This window comes from Perca flavescens, chromosome 10, assembly GCF_004354835.1.
Source record: "Perca flavescens isolate YP-PL-M2 chromosome 10, PFLA_1.0, whole genome shotgun sequence".
Lineage (NCBI taxonomy): Eukaryota > Metazoa > Chordata > Actinopteri > Perciformes > Percidae > Perca > Perca flavescens.
Genome location: NC_041340.1, coordinates 17,275,533 through 17,293,463, shown reverse-complemented (window position 1 = coordinate 17,293,463; position 17,931 = coordinate 17,275,533). Strand labels below are relative to the sequence as shown.

The window sequence follows — 17,931 nt, the reverse complement described above, 5'->3', positions numbered from 1 at the left end:
TTTTATCCAAGGACTAGTAGCGAAATCACTTTCTGCCTCCAGTAAATGCTGCGGCCAACAATCAGTGGAAATCCTAAAGATGACTTTTAACATCATGATCATCAAGGTTTATGCCAGAGAAATAAAGATGCCTTAAAGTGGCACAACATCTCATTAAACACAGCTGATACAGAAAAGATGTTGCAGCATCATTTCCTGTTTCGTTCTCTATTTGGCATATGTGTGAATTATAATCCAAGCCATTTCATGACAATACTGCATCTAAAAATCGACATAATTTAGACACTGACACGCTGCCGTTACCAGCCGTCTTCTCCTGAGCTGTCTTTAATGTGCACATCTGTCACTGACACGCCATCATGCCAGATATCCTCTCACACACAAAACAAACTCTCTGACTGTCCTCTGCTGTTCCCTACTTACCGCCGTTCTGGCCTCTTAAACAGACTCGGTGAATAAGGGGGCGAGTAGCTCATAGCTCTCTCAGGATAGCTGAAGTGCTGGTAGTGGCAGCAGAATCTGTGGGACGGTTCGGCCAGGCGGAGGGCGCACACCGTCCTGGGAGAGGGTGGCATAGCCCCAACAGTGGGACGCGTCTGAGAGTGTCCCATCTTGGCTTCCAAATGAGGCTCAAGAGGCAGGAGCCCTTTGACTGTTTGCTCCCTGTTCTGCTGTTGTTTGTTCTCAACAACTGTTTTCTCAAAGCACAAAGAGACCATTGACTGGTGTGCTGGCGATACCTCTGGATATGCAGCCATAACTGTGCGCGCCATGCTCTGACTGGCACTCATATGATGCGTCTCGAATCCAGTGGAACACAATGCCCGAGAGTCACAATGAAAAGGCACCAATTGTTTTGTTTCTCTTTGCTGCTGGAGCTTCTATTTCAGGCAGACAAAGCAAATTATCTTTCTCTAAGTGTACCTGAACAATCATCATGCCTATCTCCTTACCTCATTCAATCAGTGGTAATAAGTGTAATAAAACACATCGTCGGGCCATTGTTCCATGATGTGAAATAAACTTGTTCGACATCTAATGACCTTATCGGGCACCAGATTTTCCAGGACTCTAAAAGCAGCCACACATCCACTTACTGTATATGGAAAGGTTTTGGAGCGCTTCAGAAAAATTGTTACACTGCTCAGAACTTGGTGTGTAAAACCAAGCTGAGGCAGATAACTTAGCTCAGTGGTATGTTATGTAACATTTCCCCTAAACACTTTTAAAGCTCAGTGGGTTTGTCACTTTCAGAAAGCCTCTTTTGTCTTGAGGGGTGTAATTATTTTGGAATGTTTGGAGAGCTATTGCCACTGGTAAAGGTGCAACAGCAAACGTAAGCTACTCTCGCCATGATTAATTGCATCTGCTGTCAAGTTTGACAGTTCTGTGTCAATGTCTGAAACCTCTGTCTACATTTTTTTCCCCATCTTTTTTGGCAAATGAAAGGTTTTGAAGTCTGATATGGTATTTTGATGCACAGCAGGTGTGGTGTTACATGACAGGCAGGTGTGGTGTTACATGACAGACGTGTCGTGTAAAAACAGTTTCTGCATGTTGTCAAAGGTGAATTCTTTGTTTTGTAACATTTGCTAATTGGCATCTATCACTAGATAGGATTTACTGTCAATATAATGTCAAATATTGTATTATTAAGCTATAAATTCAGCAGGCAAAAAGGTATAATGAACTAAATGTCAAGCAATAATAGGGAGCTTCAGAAATGTGAGTGTACAGTATACTTTAAGATTATTAATTCAAGAAAACTAGATTAATAGCAATGTACTGCAGCCTATAGTTAAAGATAATTTGGTCAGGTGAATATTATTGTACCACACACCTTCTCAAGTCAACAAAATGTAATTTATATTATATATATTATATTGTGTTACATATATTATTATATTATATTAATATATATATTATTTCAGGTTCACTCAGTTCAGTTTCTAACACTCAATCACTGATCACAATCATTACTCAGGGTTATTTGCCGGGGACAGCAGTTCAGCTGCGTCTGAATGCACAGCATCAGCAGAGGGAATGGATGGCTTGCACCGGGCATGTTTACACCCATCATGTCAGGGGCAGTTCATTTAAAATCGAGAACATTTAATCCTTTTGTATTCAGCTTAGTCATTCACACTCAGGTGGATGTTTTTTCCCTTTTCTTTTTCGTTGTCTCCAATTTCTTGGGGTGTTACATGAAAAGACATGTCTTCGTCTTCGACATGTTTTTTTTTTTTTTTTTTTTTTTGCTTCCAGCAAAAGACAAGATGGCAGTTAGCTGAGACCTTCCCTCTAATAAAACCAGTGGGTAACATCGTAGATACTGTATGTTTCTTTACAGTATTGTAAACCACAGGGTGCTTCTTGTTTTTATTTTTCTGCCACACAAGTGGCGCCATGTAATTACATGTGGCCAGACAATTATCTTCTCACACATATGACCAATACTGTCTGTATAAACATGAGAAGGCACACACACACATCCAGGAGAACAGCAAGAGTGATTGACAAGGCGTTTAATCGTGTTATCGTGTTGTGTTAGGAGACAGCAATTTATTTTCCTGAATCTCTGAAGAAAAGGAGAATGAGGGGTAAAGAGAAAAATAAATGTGACTTTTGCTGTCATACCATTTCATGATGGCAGTGATGTCACACAGCCTAAACAACGAGGTATTAAACCTGATTATATACTGTATTAGTTTAAGAGTTTAAAAACAGTAGCCTATGTTGTGAATGCAGCATTTACTATGAGTCTGCACTGCTGTTACTGTAAGCAGTGTGGCTAAATGTTGGTTACAGACGGCAAAAGAGCAACTTTTTAACAGGCTGTACTTAGCTACAGAAAGGCTTTAATTATGATTTGCATGGCAGGAAACATAGCATCGCATTGTTTCCCCCTGTATATCCCTGAAGGCAGCTGTTAGAAAATCAGAGGACACCGCGAGCAGGTGTTTGTGTGTGAGCGTGTGTGTGTGTGTGTGTGTGTGTGTGTGTGTGTGTGTGTATGTGCGTATGCGTTTGTACTTTTCAGCATCTGTGCGGAACTGTAACTCATTAGTCCCTTGATGGAAGATCTCGTACTATCTGCCTAGGTGACATGATTAACTTTGTTCATTACCACCACAAAAGACTCACTTGCCTTGATTTGATTCCTCAAGACAAAACAAAGGGCCACTATATTGCTTCATTTCTACTTAATTTCAGTTCATACAAAGTGATTATAAGTGCATATACAGTAGCCTTCACTGAAACTAATAGCAGTTTACAGCAGGGCACACAGTACTGTAGCTAATGGTGCTGTGTGCAATATATTGCAGTTAACAAGCTTGGGGACTTGGCAGCATCTGGCACCAGGCTGTGATTCAGCAGACAGCTTCAGGCCATAATGTAAAGATTTACCTTGTGCTATAACGAAGAGAATGTCCTGACTAAATTTACTGTGAAATACTGACATAGACCAAGAGGAGTGTGTCCGGGGAATATCACAGTATGGTGAACTCATGTCAGGCCACAATTATCCCCCCAACCTGACATCCCCCTAAAAAGAAATAACAGTATGTTCCAGCCAATAGCCCATAGGATTCCCATCTGTGTTTTTTAGTGCAAACAGGTGTATACACACAGGATTGTCTGATATGGAAAACCATGGATTAGACCCTCAGGATGCAATTAAGTGATCTCACTAATGGCTCTGTGGATGCTCTACAAAAGGTCAAAGGTTGTGGACGCAATTGGCCATGCAGTGTTAAATAGCAGTGGACTCTGTTATTACAGTAGCTATGTCATAGCCCTTTGACTCTGTTCGGGTCCCCTATATTACCATAAACTTTTATGAGAAAACTGTTGAAATGATCATTATTTTTTTCTGTCTGGTGTAATTAGATACATACCGCTACAACCTATTTGAGTTTCTAATCTAAAATATATATTAGTGTATATTTCTGGAATTAAAATCAGGGTATGCATGTATGCATGCTATTTACTTACATACAGTACAAAGCATGAAAAGTGATATTCAAAAGAATCCAAAACATACTGAGTGGCAATGGCTTCCACTTTGCGTGGCACCTGTGATATTTACACTGTTGGCTGGATCATGTCCCAGAACAAAAGGTTACAGAGTTCACTGCCATCTGTCTATATTCATCTGCCTATGTTACTTTAGTGTACTATATACCTCAGCTGTCGTAGTTGGTGTGGTTGTGTGTATCTATGTCTAATCTGAGTCACTTTCAGCCGCGGAATGCTGACATCCCACTAATGGGTACATACTGCACCGAAATCCATCACAAGACTGTCATGGCACTGGGAAAAGGAAATCTACTGTATTTGCTGTGAAGTCTGACTGATACACATAGAATTGCTCCAAGGCAGAGCAATGGGTTATACCGCACTATCAGCTCTAAGTTGGCAGGTTTTATTTTTCATCGCAAACAGTGTCATCTGCTGAGCTTCAGTGTGCTACAATTTTCAATAAGTCATTACAAAAATGTTTTTGTGACTGCATGTTCATCATGAGCAAAAAGGATGTCACTAAGAAGGTTTGTGGCATCTGTGCTGTATATAAATATATCTGCTAAGTGAAGGCTGAGCATCTTTATATGGCAACATATGTGCTATAAGTGAATAGATCTGCTGATTGATGGCTGGGTATCTTTATAGCCCTTCCACTTAATTGCTTTAAATCACAAAACAGTAAAGAGGGCAAATGACAGAGAAAATCAATGACGTTTGAAAAACTGAATTTGAGATTATCTTTTAGGGAAAAACAACAGAGTGAGGGATGACAAGAAGTAACAGTATTTTGATGACAACAATTAGTCATTTGACGGATTCATTCCTCTTTGGTTCAAGTTAAACAGATAAAAGAAAAAGGGTGATTAAACGCCCTCGCCCGCATATACAGTAACATCCTGAGTACCTCTCTTTTTTTTGTTTAACCTTTTTTTTTTATTTTTCTCTAAAGTATACCTTATTTTAATATTCCCACCTTCTTTCAGTTCATTTCTACCTCTCAAACTCTCCCTCTCTTCATCTTCCAACTTTCCTCAACCTTTTCCAGCTGTGTGTCTGGCTCAGCCTGCAGCTGTGTGACCCAAGTCACCAGCAACTGGGACAACACTGGAGGGAGCTGGGCCCACGATGGACCGTCCCCTGATGTGTGTTTGTGTGCTTGCATGTGTTTTTGTTATGCCCGTGTGTATGTCGTTGCGTGCGGTTCCCCACACGCTTTCATGCGTGGATTCTCATGCACGTCTGGCCTTGTCTGCACAATCTGGATTTAACTGGATGATAGGCACCCTGCTTACTATCGCTGTCGGTGTCATCCAAACACAGAATCGTTCCCACAGACTCCAGCAGGCTCTTCCGCTGAGCATTAAAGCGAATCCTTTGTCACCTGCGAGATGACGGTGGAACAACAACTAATTTCCCACGGATAATTTGAGACAAGTCATTAGCGGTCATTGCTGCTGAAGAAAAGTCATATATTCCTTTGTGTTCATAATGTCTTTCAATTTCTTAACCATTTCTCCCAGTAGGGTTTATATGTATGCATGTATATAGATTTCTTTCCAGTTTTGTTGTTTTGGCCTGCATGTGGATAAACAAGATTACCATGTTTGTATTCTTATGTTAAAATTATCCATGTCCAGTATTGGAGATGTATACATAGGGTGATGATTTGCTGTTATTCTAAACCTCCAGTATGCAAAAATCAAAGTGTTTTTTTTATCCACTACCAACAATTCTTCCAGTAGAAGTACAAGTCATACATACAAAAACTTAAATATTATAGGCCTATATTACTTGTTTCCTTGTAAAGTCACTTGAGATAGCAGTGACCAGGCTGCGTTTCTACCAAGTTGCTCATGATGATAGAATAATAATTGATCCACTTGTGGTATATGTATGACAACTTTATTTATAGAACCACGTTGTAGTATACAGATACTGGGGACCATAATGCCCTCAAAAAAGCAATGCTTTTAAACGGTAACATTTATATGATATCTATAAATTGTACGCTATCGGACAATCGGACATCAAGCTAATGCAAATTTATGTAAATATGCACATAAAATTAGCCCAGCTATTACTGTTGTTGAATTAAAACCATTCACAGGCCACTCTGAAAAGGGAACCAGATATAACTCAAAGTGCAGCTGTGAAGTGGTGCACCAGGGATCTCATGTATATTCAGCACCTCGTATAATTCTCCCTTTCAAATAGCATCACAAATTAAAACCATTGAACTCTGGTGTCTGAAAAGCCACAGGGGCAATAGGGCTGTGCAGTCCCACAGAGGTAAAGTGTGGATCACATGCAAACAGAGAGGAGGGCCAAAGAGTGAGAGAACACAATGTACGCAATGTTTCCTCAGCCTGTCTGCGTGGTGAGGATCCCCTACCGACAGAGGACAGGCAGAGATGGATGAGGACAGGGCCAGATGTGCAGACCCCGTTCTACAGAGTCTTAAAAGAAAATATGTTGGAGTTTAATAGAAGAAAGCTTCAAGAAAAGTTAATGAGAAGGTAGCCACATCTCTTCAGGAGAAGAACTGAAATGTGTAGCCAGATGTCGGCCACCCATGTGAAGACTGTAAAACGCTATAAACACACATATTACATCATAACTCTCACTGCTAAATTTTGGAAAGTTAATGATGACTTATTATTAAATTATTGGTTATTGTGGCTGTAGCATCTATATCTATTACCACATAAAAAACAGGAAGCTAACATGGGCTAGCAGTTACAGTTATGTAGCCTGATCATGATTCAGGTTCTCCCTATTTTTTGAAGGGAATAAAACGTTCTCCAGGCCTCAAAATATTCAACGCTCTTGTTTTTCCTTGTGACTGATATCAGTTCAGAAGGATTTATAGTGTAACACAAGAGCACTATTTCAGGATGTGAGTCAGTTAGGGGAAGGATCAACATCAAAAGCTGGTGCATGATCCAAATAAACTGGGAACAAAGTGATATGTGCAGTGCTGAGCTGAATGGTTGTTTGGGAGTTTACAGGAACCCCAGCCTATCCTGCCTTCAAAAAGGCTACCTCTCACACAAAGACGCAAGTCTTATAAGCTTTGCTGATTGGTCATTTGAAGGTTGTTGTTGTTTTTTCTTGGTCATGCTCCGTTTGTAGACGTGCAGCAGGGTCAATAAGAAGGGAACAGATCGGAACTTGACTTCAGGATATTTGGTGACTTGTTGTCAGAAGTCAGAAAATCTGACAAATACATAGTGAGGTAACATCTTACATCCCATGCACAATAAAATCATGCGATAAATATACAAGTATCCACAGTATCACAAAATGTTGCATTCACTGAGTTTGGAGATGCCACTTCCATCAGTGTGGTATTTAGGCTACTTTGTGTTGCTGTTATAAATGAGGAGAGCTTGTCTTTTTCTGATGGGATTCTCCTTGAAAACACTTCCCAGCCACAGCTCATTGAGCATGCTGCTTTGTAATAAATGCAAATGTTTGAACTAAGCATATACGTTATGCTGTAGCTGCTGAATAATCACACTAAGGGTGTCAGTACTTTGCAATTGCAAAAGTCTCATAGGGAACAATTTATGTGCTTTAAATACAAACACATGTAACTGTGAGGGATAAGCTTAAAGCCAGCATTCATTGCACCTCAACGTTCTCTTTAAATTTGAGGATTTTGCAGCAGATGATTGGCTGACAGCAAAGTTAAGGTTCAAGCTCTCCTCAGAGAAACAAACAGGAAATACTTCCACTTGAAGTGACTCTTGAACTTGGAGTTGGTCAGAGTCACAAGACAAATTGTCTTTTTGAGATGTAATTTTCCTGGATTCGAAGCTCCACAGAAGAGAGAGTAAACATGATCTGCTATCCCAGTCATTATATAAAGGCTTGGGTAAACAATGTACGCTAAATTTGCCACCTCCAGCGTGTACCCAAGAGGTCCAAAGTTCACTTATAAAACCACAGAACACTCTTGTATCTGTTTTGCACGCACACACACACCACACAGGTACACTCGTACACTCTCACGCAAGTGAAGGTGTGCATTCAAGCATGGACGAACAACACTGAGATTCATATCCATGTATGCATGCAAAAAGGACAAACCGGCGCCAAGACATGTAGACACACACAGAAAGGGACATGCATGCACACAAATTTGAAATCATTGACGTATGCAGACAAAGCACAGACCCACACACACACATACATATGAGTATACATACATGCAGCAAGGACGCACAAATACACGCTGCTTTTGTCTCTGTCTTGACGTGTAGATTTACAGTGCTTGGCAGGCTCACATTCTTAACACACTGAAATAAAGAAATTCTACCAGTTTGACACCTTTTGTAGGGTTGAGCTCTTTTTACGCTGGATTAAATACACCTTAGAATTTATTTTTTTTGGAGATTTAAAGATTAACATTGCTAGGAGCTCAAATTGAGGGAAAATGGCATACTCAATTCTGAAAATGTCGGGCATCAATCAAAAAAGCTGTTTCATAAAGAACACGAAGAAGAGGACTGCTATGCTTGAGATTTTTTGAAATGAAAGCTGAGTACATAAAATCTCTAATCAGATCTGGCTCATTGGCATAGAGGAGTGCGCAAGAGCTCTTGATTGTTTTGGAGTTTCGCCAGATTTGCCCACGTAAGCAGTGTTAGGGAGCCAGTAAGATTTCACCTTATCTTCATACCAAAAGAGTTCAGGCATTGAGGGACAAGACTCCCACCAAGCTTGGTCGTGCGTGACTCTGCTTTGTGGCGGCACGGCAAGGTGAGGAAGAAACAAGTACAAAGCGTTCAAATGTGTTTCCTGGAAAGCAATTAAAACTTCCCAGAGAAGATATTAAAGAGGAAGAGACTGGGAGAGGCACTGATCAGCGTACTAATCTTTGGCTTCAACCCCACCATAACACAAGAGTACTCTGCAGCGCATCATAAAATGGGAGAACTACGTCAAACTTAGAAGTTGTTGCAGGTATGTGCCAGGGTGTTTGTCAGAATCAGTTAGAACTAGATCGTAATGTATTATCGGCCTGCAATCAAATCATCTATCCATCATTCAGTCCAGCAAACTGTGTTCTAACAACATATTCAAAGTATGTAGCCACTTACATTTAAATTTCCACATTTCATGTGATCCACGTCATACAAATAAGGCACAGATATTGCGGCCTTTCAGTATATCGGTTCAATAAGATTTATTGTCATCTTTATAGATTCTCATAAAGATAACTGCTTTTTTTTTAAAGTCATTTAAAAAAGCATCTTCTTTGTTCTTACAATAGATTAACCTGTGAATCGTAAATGAAACTAAAGTCAGTTAAGCTATACCAGCTATTTTGAGGAACTATTTCAGGATTTGCAGAACTGAAACAAAATCGGGTATTTCATAGGTTCCCACACCCACTGGATAACTCCTGATCCACACACACACACACACACACACACACACACACACACACACACACACATACACATCAAGTAAATGTACACAGTCAAAAAGAGCAAGTGATTATCTTTGTTTTCCAGCCTATGTGACTGATTGTCTTCTTCACACCAGTTTAATGACTATGGTGTGCTTTCTTGTTAAGACTGTAATTACAGTCCGACCGCAGAGGAAGTAGCACGGTGTGGCGCCAGAAAGGTAGTTGCTAGCTTTACAACATAGTAGACATCCCTCAACAAATCATAATAGTAACAATACGTTTTTAAGTTGCGTTTTTAAATATTGTTATCTGTCTTGATGTGGCTGTGTCACTTTTGTATCTTGCCTGCCACCTTGTGCATAGTCATTCGTCCTGCTGTCATCCTGGCTTGTTTGTTTGGGTTCTCTTACTCTCTGTCTGCGCTGCACACCTCCTCCTCTAACAGTCATTGTTATTCCTGCCCTTTCACACAGTCTCTGAGCAGTACATTTCATCTGATTGGAATGCTTCAGGACAGCCTAACCCTGACTTCAGGTAATTATCATGTCTCTGACCTGTCTCGTCATATTCCTAGTTGTTGTCTGGTACACGTTCACCTATTTTTGACAAAGGTGAGGCTGTTGTGCCAAGCATTTTCATCTGAGAGGGGCAAGTGAGTGTGAGACTGTGCTGCATATGGATGCAAGGTTAGAGGGGTCACAGTGAAACAACATCAGTCAATGAATTAAGATGCTGGTGTTTACTTTGCAAGTGTACCATGTCTGAGCTGTATTCCCGCATAAAGAGTGAGCAGTGAGCATGCAGTGATGCAGCAGGATCATGGCCTTCCATCCTGTTGTTAATAAAAATAACACAAAACATTTAGGGACAGAACATCTTCCATATGTCCATCAGTGCTGAAAGCAAAGGACAAAATAGGCAGTCACACACACACACACACACACACACACACACACACACACACTACAGAATATTACGGATAATATTACGTATAATGTTTCTTGTTATTTTGATCATCTCTTAGCTCTTCTATCAAAGCTGTCTGTCTGTGTGAACAAAATAAGATTCAGACATACAAATTGACCCAATAACAAAAATCCACGGTGTCGCCTTTCCTCAGTTCACCAGATATTGTGTCTGCGCTCCGCAGCCTGAGGACAGCCCCTTGCTTTGTATCAAAGACTAAGCAAAGAGCTACCAAACACCAAAACAGGAAAATGCAAAAATGAGGAAGAGAAAGAGAGAGGAGGAGAAAGAGGGAGGGAGGAGAGGGCTTTCACAGCTGTTGTTAGGCAGTGTTTCCTCTGATAGGACGCTGGCTGTACTCCCAGTTCTTTAGGTAAACTTTCAAACAACATGGTTACCTTGAGATATGAGGGGGGACCGTGCTGGTGTGTTTGTAAAACAGAAAGAGCGATAGGGTCTTAATATGGCAAAGAGTAGATTTACAGTAAATGCTCAAATGACATACTATCTTTCAGCACTGTCGGTTTTGGGTTTATTCAATCAGCAAAAAGTTTTACCCAACACTGTATTTGGCCGGTTCCTCCAGTGAGTTAGGAAAATGCTGCCCACTTCAAAGATACACTGTTGTCACGTTTAAACATCAATTTTGAAAGTTCAACATTTTATTTGATAGCAACAATACATAGGACAATATGATTAATCATTGTACTATAACTGTAGAAAAGCTGAACAACAGTTAGGTCGGCCAGATAATCAAACCCCCATCTGTGTTTACACGATGACACATCTGAGAGCTTGTTCAGTGGGATGTTGTGCAGCAGTAATAGTGCAGACATCTGCAAAACGTGTTAGCCTCTTATCATGGGGTTGAGAAGATAAGCTAAATCTAAATCTTTAATCTGTCTCACTGCACGTCTCATTGCGTTGGTGACAGCAGGTGCCTATGACTGTTTAGACTATCACTGCAGGGCAACAGTTTTGTTAGAATTAATTCACTCTATTGTTGTTACTGTTACGGCCTTGGACAATATGGAAAACATGTTTTAAACATGAATCTGTTTTGAACAAAGAATAGTTATTTCAGAACAAAGGTGATGGAGATGCTAAGGCCTTGGTTTAAGTTCCACACTCACAGTAATGCTTTAAAATAAGAAATATAATTATCTATTCAAGATAACTGCAATAGCATTTTGGAGATGCTCTTTTCAAATCACAAACCTAAAAATGTGGATTCCCAAAAGATACTACACAAAATATTTGCTGTGTGCCCATCCAAGTTGAACCGTTGCATTGGTGTCCATCTGTTTTGATAAAATGCTAATTCCATTTAAGATGCCAACCTGAGAGGGCAAATGAGAGACTCACCTAAAAAGACAGGTCCCAGGAGAAGTGCTTATTGATGCTGTTTTCAATGCAGTAGCCTAGATATTATTTCACTCACAGGGACTAGTAGGCTACTGCCTTGTCTGAATCTGATATCTCTTTCTAAAAAGCATATTTGAATTTCAATAGGAGGAAGTTTCCTTCTTGTCTTTCCATTTGTATTCTTTTATATCCACCCCTTGCTGGCTGTCACAGAATAACAGCAGGGGATTTTGTTTTTTATCAGGGTGTTTCTCTGAATTTTCCCACTGATATGAGCTACAATAGCATCCTTTCCCTCTATAGGGCTAGGAAGTGGGCCCATGAACAAATAGAGCCCTAGAAATACACCAAACCACCCGCTCAAACCACTAAAGGGATCAGATAACAGCACATTCATTCTGATTCAAAGTGATGATTCTACCGATAAAATCCTGGAAAAAGCACGGAAGGATTGCCAGTGTTTTGCCAACATATCCACTGTTGCATCTGTCTGTTTGTTATGTAACCTCTGGTGAGAACAGGACTCTGCCTTGAAATCAGGAGGAGCTCTCAGACAATACTGTAAACCTACAGATTATTCATGCTTGGAGTATCAGAACATTCACCTATTGACCACTCCAAACTAAAGACGATTCTCATCACCCACACGTTACAGGATTTACCCTCAGACGCATACTGTATGTGTGAGACGGCGTGGGCATTCTGATCCATGCATCATGTGGGATATACTTTGAAAACATTGTCTTAGTTTCTGTTTGTTTTATATTTGTAGGAAAGTAAGTTCAATAAAATTGAAAACTAAGCCCTATGTTTGCAGGAAATTTGCTTTACTTAGATATATATAAGGCATTCTTGACTTTCTTGCGTGCAGTTCAGCAATTTTATCAGATGCATACAATGAACCTCAAATCCTCTATATGCTAAATAAGCTACATCAGTTGTCTTAACTTTACATTCTGGCTTAACAATACTTACAACAACATTTAAAGAAAAAAAAGCTAAGTTGTGTAACAGCCTGATTCTGTATGTTTCCCCCCCACGCATCGTGACCTGTCATATGAGAGAAACCTGACGGTGATGCATCCGTTAAAACATCAGGGTCAGGCAGCGCTTGTGGAACAGACAGATCGAAATGTGGACGGGAAGGACAGAGAAGAGTCATGCACCACACAGATGACTATGATTTCCTGTCAAATTCCTGCAGATAAGAGCTATACTTTAGCAGCATGGAAAAGGATTAATCGTAAACTGCTACTTAAATAGTAGGGGTGTGACGTTGTACGAGATCTCGCGAGATTAAAACGTGACGAGATTTCTCGTCGAGGTGAAAAGTTGTCTCGTGAGGCGATGTGATGTCAGTGTGATGGAGCGTGAAATTACTATTGAAGATCCCCCTGCCACTTTTAAATCATTTGTGTGGCAACATTTTGGTTTTCCTGCGGAAATAATAAACGGCGAAAGAGTGACAGACAAGACGAACGCAATATGTAAACATTGTAAGAAAAAAATGCCGTACTACTAACTACTTTAGTAGAGAGCTGTGGTGGTGCTGTAAGTGTTTTTGCATAGTGCTCGTGTTAGCCGCGGTATACGGCATTTTTTTCTTACAATGTTTACATATTGTGTTCGTCTTGTCTGTCACTCTTTCGCCGTTTATTATTTCCGCAGGAAATCCAAAATGTTGCCACACAAATGATTTAAAAGTGGCAGGGGGATCTTCAATAGTAATTCCACGCTCCATCGCGCTGACATCACATCGCCTCACGAGACAACTTTTCACCTCGACGAGAAATCTCGTCTCGTTCTCGTGAACCCAATCTCGTGATGTGTCTCGTCTCGTGGAGTAAGCGTCTCGTCACACCCCTATTAAATAGTGCTCAAAATTAAAAGCCAGTCTTCTGACCGTCAGTCCTTCCTGCTCAGCTCGAACTCTTCTACAGCAAGACAACCTCCTGACCCCAGCCCACTTCCACACCATCGTTTCACAAGTACTAAAAGGTTGTGAACTTGAGTGTTACATAAGTTTCTCTCTTTTCTCTCTCCCTGCCAGAGCTGTGCAGGCTCTACTTCCTCTTATATGACACCAGTGGTGTAGTCTAATGTATTGTAGTGGGTATACTGTACCACATTTTTTTTTCCTGGCTCAGAATGGATCTTTTGGGAGGGGGGGCATATCAAAGTGTCGGGTCTGGGTGTCCTCCCCCAGGGTTATTTTGAGCATCAAAGACTAATATCCTGCATTCTGATACACTTTTATGCACCAATTCATGGTGGGAATACCTTTATTTATCCTATGAGAAGGAAAACACAGATGACATTCAAAATATATCAAAAATATAATGGAATATAAAGCACTAAGGGGGCTTTCACATCAGGCACCTAAGCCTGGATCACAAAAGTTGACCCCAAAGCAACAAGGACAAAATAGGCTACTTATATTTGTCTTAAATGTGCGGTGAAGGGAGGATACTGGCGTTAGTGTGGGCGGAGCATTTGGTCGATGAAAGGTGAGAGTCTCTCTGCATGTTGTGCAGCGTTAGTTTAGTTTGCTGTCGCATTACTGTGAAACCGTATTTGTGAATACAAATATCTGAAGTGAAAGTTCTGTCACATAAATATGTTGTTGCGTATCATAGCATATTTTTAAGTGGGTATATGGAAACCCTGGAGCTTTCTTAGTGGGTATACTGCGTATACCTGCGTATCACGTAGACTACACCACTGTATGACACCTTGTACAGACTAGCAATAAATAGGCCTTTGTGTGCATTACAGGCCTCTAAAAGACTTGTGTCAGGGACATGGAGGGCAGCCTGGATGGAATCTGTGTGGAATACATGAAGGGAGGGAAAGCATTTCAGCATTCGTCAACATTCCTCCCAGAGTCCCACACTTTCTTGGCGTTTGCTTGGCTGGTTCCTAAGCCCAGCATCTATTACTTTACTGCAGAAGCATCCACATGCTTTCAGAGATTCGTTGTTTAGCCTAATCCCCGACTGTGTAAACACCCAACACCACAGCATGCAAACATAATGATGATCTGTGACTCATTCTTCTCCATGACAACATACTGGAAGGAATGCAGGAAGAGGTCATATACTGTAATGTCACTGGTGCTAATGCTCTGTATGATTGCACATTAAGATGGCAGGGGATTGAGGCATAAGGCCCCATCAGATAGGACCGGCCCAGGCTGTTCCATGGTACGACTGCCTCTTTTAAATACAGTGACACAAAGACAGAAGTGAGCTCTTGGACAGGATGCATCTTGTTATTTTCACTCATTTGAGTCTGCTAGTCTCTCCCTCTCTCCCTGCTGGGGAATGGCCAGAAAAAAAATCACTGAAAGAGTTATTTTTCTCTTTTCTCTCTCACAGGCTCTTGTCTGACAGAAAGGCATCCACAGAGAGAAAAAGAACTTGGCAGAACAGCTCCACCTTTTTAGTCTGCCAACAGGACCAAACAGGTCCTCAGTCCAGAGAAATGAGAGCCACGGTTGTACACAATAAATTGCTGATATAAACAGCTTTATTTCTACATGGTCTGCGACTCACTGTGATAACTGCATGGTCATCTCAGAAAGAAAATGGTACATTTGGAGGTTTACAGCATCACATTTCTTTGTTTTCCTCTTTTTCTTTATTTGTTTGTTTGTGCCCTTTATTTTATTTGTATTTTTTACAGTTTCTTTCTTCCCTTTTCTTCTCACAGAGCCCCTCTTCAGCTGGGCAGGAGCACTTGAAGCCAATGAGTTTGGAAATTTGGACACACCAGTAACAAACAGGAAACCATATTCATTACACTAAAGTCAGAGTTTGATTATGGTTCATGGGGATTTGCCAGTCATTTGGGCTTATTTTAGAGCATGTATACTGTAAACTGTAATTCAGAGTGGCAGTTATATTACATTCAATTTCTGCCAAGCTCTGCCTCTGCCGACAGAAGAGAAAAAATTGTTTCTTGACTTAGCAAAGAAGTGTATTGCGTACTTGGATTCATCTGATGAAACAAACTTGTTGCACCAAGGCGTGAGCAGGTTGCCTAAGATGTTCTCTCAGCTAGACAAGTCTCTTGCGTGTTTCTTTTTATTCTAATTCTCTCAATGTTGTGCAAAAGCTCAGTTTAATGATGCAATTATGGATGACAGTACAGCACAGGAGTTCCCAGACAAAGGGGGGGGGGGGATGGGTGGGGGGGGGGGCAGATGGGTGCTTTCAAAATGAGTTAAACACTTCAGAAAGCTTTAATTGAACTAAATGTTAAAGCACTACTCAGGTGCTGTAGATTAAATTAAGGATATGATTGTGTGATTGGAAGCAGATGTCAGAGTCTCCAGTATCAATCTAATTACACATTTACTTAAACACCTACATTAGATAATTGTTTAAAGGGCCAAGTCAACATAATGCTGCTTAACTGAGTTTGACATTATGCTCCCTGTGTTCTTTCATGGGTCTTACTGTAATACCAAACTAATTACCATTTTGCTCATTTCATGACAGGAGAGTCATGTTTCAGAAACTTTTGGCTCTTAAATTACACATCCACCCCAAGAGCTCAAAATTGTTTACCAGGGAACACAGAAGTAAAAGTCAGAAAAGAAAAACACAGCATGTTGCCAAACTGCAAATGTCCAGTAACTACAAAAATAAAACATGCGATTGGTCCTAGTGCTGTAACCTTTCCTGTGTTTTGGAAAGCATGTCTTCATGACCTGCAGAGGTTCAGAGAAGTAATTGTTTTCTTTCCCAGAGACTCTAGGAGCACTTCTCAGTAATGGGATGTGGCAACACCGTTGCTAAAGTATGTCTAATACTAGCTCCTTGCCCTGCAGGGGAAAAGACATCATAAAAATGTGTGTGTGTGTGTGTGTGAGTGTGTGTGTGTGCGCGCATGTATGCGCGTGTTTACTCATGGATATTTCATATGGCTGTACAGATTTCTGTGTTCTGAACTGAGAAAAGATGAGTTCCGATGTGCATCCTAATTTTCCTGCATTTTAGTGCACTGTGCACGTGTCACTATGTGTGTGTGCGTGTGTGTGTGTGTGTGTGTGTGTGTGTGTGTGTGTGTGTGTTTGTGTGTGCCCAAGGTACATTATTTACCCAACCTGCGTGTGAATAGTGCCCAGGGAGAATAAGATAGGCTAATGATAGGCCTGGCTCGGGCCCTCTCTACAAAAGCACTGTCTGGCTGCTTTGTGTAGCAGACTATTGTGCTAAGAAAAAAAGTCACTCAGTGTGGGACAGCACTTGGGATTATGAAACAGGCATCCAAAGAGAAAAAGATGGAATGAGCATCAGTCCTTTTAGGAAATGCTGCAAAAAAGTGAAAGTTGTTGTTGAGTTTTTAACTCTTTTACTTTGGATGCATATCAAACATCAGTCAAGTTTTTACATATTCAGGCAGCTGAATTACTTCCTTATGGATTTGGAGAAAGGGGCACTACACTCAGCCTGTGTGTTATGGAGAGTGCAATTCTAATAACTCAACATTATTTCAGCTTCCCTGCATCTACACCATGAACTACATGGGAGACAATTCACATATTTTCAGTTCCCTGACTAAACGTGCAGGTTGTTGTGTGTGAGATGCAGTCTGATGAAAAGCAAACCAAAGTTTACTAATCCCTAATATCAATGTTATGCAAGCTGTGCTGTCAAATGCCTATTTAAAGAGTGTAATAATAACATATTGATGGTTTGACACTATTACTCACGCTCAAGTACAGGGCTGTGTGCGTGTGGGCGTGTGTCTGATGGCAAGTGTTGACAGGCTGCCTTATTATCTAAGTAGGCGCCATAGCAATGGTCCAAATAGATAAGGCAGCTAGCACAAGCCATGGTCACTCCAACGTCTTGCCTTCCCTCAGACTTATGTAATTCCAATGGCTGGCAACTAGAACAACTAAGATGGAGAGATGGAGAAAGAAAGAAGACATAAAGATGGAGGAGGAGAGAGGGAAGAGATGTGGAAAATAAAAGTGGGAAGGGCAAACAGAGTTGCACAAACATGAAGCATGAAAAAAGAAAGGGTTTCAACAGATGGGTGGTACTGCTTTCCTCTCTTGAAGTATTTGTGGAATCAGTTTTGTAAGAATTCTCACTTCTTTTCGTTGTTCTGAAATAATTAAAATTTGCCCTTTCCAAAGGTGT

The 17,931-nt window shown here is 40.7% G+C and overlaps 1 protein-coding gene and 1 long non-coding RNA gene across 2 annotated transcripts in view; one reads left to right on the top strand and one right to left on the bottom strand.

Annotated features, from left to right (window-relative positions):
- The window catches only part of tsc22d3 (TSC22 domain family, member 3), a 33,621-nt gene that overhangs the window by 6,679 nt on the left and 9,011 nt on the right, over window positions 1-17,931 (bottom strand). The window lies entirely within an intron of this gene.
- LOC114562473 (uncharacterized) lies at window positions 9,878-15,937 on the top strand. The gene is made up of 3 exons (XR_003693500.1): window positions 9,878-9,979; window positions 15,154-15,365; window positions 15,488-15,937. It is a non-coding gene; the product is annotated as an uncharacterized LOC114562473 (long non-coding RNA).